The sequence below is a fragment of the Micropterus dolomieu genome, linkage group LG15 (assembly GCF_021292245.1).
Source record: "Micropterus dolomieu isolate WLL.071019.BEF.003 ecotype Adirondacks linkage group LG15, ASM2129224v1, whole genome shotgun sequence".
In the NCBI taxonomy this organism is placed as follows: Eukaryota; Metazoa; Chordata; class Actinopteri; order Centrarchiformes; family Centrarchidae; genus Micropterus; species Micropterus dolomieu.
Genome location: NC_060164.1, coordinates 6,235,122 through 6,237,368, shown reverse-complemented (window position 1 = coordinate 6,237,368; position 2,247 = coordinate 6,235,122).

Here is a 2,247-nt window from a genome sequence, read left to right as displayed (position 1 = left end):
CAAACGTATTATTAATAATCTGCTGCTACCAATGTTGTTTTTAAGGCCAATAATGCAGCTGTTTATAGATACAATAATGATTAGGCTATTAGACCACAGTAATGATAATTAGACTAAAGGATAGTCTGACATTTTAATATTTCTTCATAATTGTGCTACCAAATGACAGCACTCCTACGGTAAAACGAAATATTTTGAAATATTGTCACACCATGGAAAAACTCAAGTTCCTATAGAGTATGATAATATTATAGAAAATCAAATATTATAGTAAGTACAATAAGGTCAGCATGTTGAATAATTTATGATACTACAATATTTAGAGGTTTCTTTTTTTTGTTTGTTTTTATTTATTTGTTTAATTATTATTAGGTTATCATTATTTATTTACCAAAACATAAAATCAATGGGATTAATGTGGCAGTAACTTCATAATTGTACTGCCAAATGACAGCACACCTATAGTAAAAATAAATATTTTAGACCATGGAAAAACAAAATTTCCTATAGAGAATGATGATAGACCAAAACGGAAAATCAGTGGCATTAATGTGGCGGTAACTTCTGTTCAAACTAAAAGATGCTGGAGCTGCAGCTCCGAGGAGCACCTGAGGGTCAGAGGACATCGCCGGTTTATTTGAGCCGCTGTCCGCGGTGCTGAAGCAGGATGCCCGAATCACATCAAAACCAGACCAGACCAGACCTGAGCAGGAAGGCCCGAACAGACCAGACATAAAAATCATCTGCGGACAGAACAAAAAAAACAAACAAAACAAAAACAAAAACAAACAAAAACAACAACAAAAAAAACGGTCAGAAAAGCAAATAAATATAAATGAGTTTTATCTAAAATGATGAGACAGGTCTGAACCCCCGACTCTGGCGTTGGAGGTTGGCTACCACAGCCGGAGTGAACAGACAATGCAGGCGGATAGCAATCATGAGTTTTCAGCCTCCAGCATATAAACCATGTAAACTGATCACTATCTCTCTGCCCTGGTTAAGCTTTAGTTACAGTTAAAGGCTACATATATTAACAGGGAAGTGAGATATAGCCAACAGGGTGTAGTGTCCTGCGGGACAGATCTGATGTTCAGCATGTTTGTTAATTGGGGGAAATTAATGAGTTGAACACGGGGTTCGCCTCCTCCTGGTGGCTTGGTGAGAAAGGGCACCCTTAATTCTAATTTCATCGAAAAAACTTTAAAAGGCAGGAAACACTTCACGCAAAAATGGCAATGTGAGTGAAACTGTGTTATCAGGCTCATCCTTCTTTTCAATCCCGTAGATCAAAAGCTGCTGTGAGTGTAGAATTTCTGTCATCCTGTAATTTGTAACAACACAACCCAGGCCCATTGACTCAGTAACTCTCCTCTATACAACGTGATCACAGTTCGAGTAAAAAAAACATTCAGACACACAGGCCGAATCCCTGAAGCCATAAAATTTGCATTTAATAGAAGTTTATTTTAAAAGTTTCATTATGTTTTGAATTTGGCTAAATGTGCCTATAACATTGTGTAAAAATTGAAAAAAATGCGTCATCACATCTATGATAAAGCAGCTGTTATCAATGAATGTTTACATCGGATTTGAGCGGTATAATTTAGTTTTAAAAGGTTGAACTCCATTGATTTGTGTCGAGGATTACTTCCCCTCAGGCAGACCCGCGTTGTTACAAGCACACCTAGTTTTCTAATATTGCTGAGGAAGCTGTAAAAAATGACAAAATCTTCATGTAGCTAGATATGGAGTAAGACTGATTTATATAAATTAATAATTATTATTATTTACATTTAGATTTAATAATTATTGTTATTATTATAACCTACAAGATCGTTTTAACATAATTTTTATCAGCATTTGTTACAATGTTCTGAGAATAGGCCAATATAATACAATATTATTATTATTATTATTATTAATAATAATAATAATAATAATAGGAGGTTTATACTTAATATTAAAGCGTTTATTGTCATCATAAAACACTAGTAATGTAAGATGGTCAAATCTATAACAGCGCGTGCACAGTCCTGTATTAGTCTATTACAAAGAATATCCAAACACCTCAGATAGGCTTTATCTTTCTCAACTTTCACAATTAGCCTTGAGTTTAAAGCTTGCCTGTAGGCAAGTACACTCAAGGAGAGAGAGAGAGAGAGAGAGAGAGGGAGAGAGAGAGAGAGAGAGAGAGAGAGAGAGAGAGAGAGAGAGAGAGAGAGAGGGGGGGGGGGGGGGGGGGGG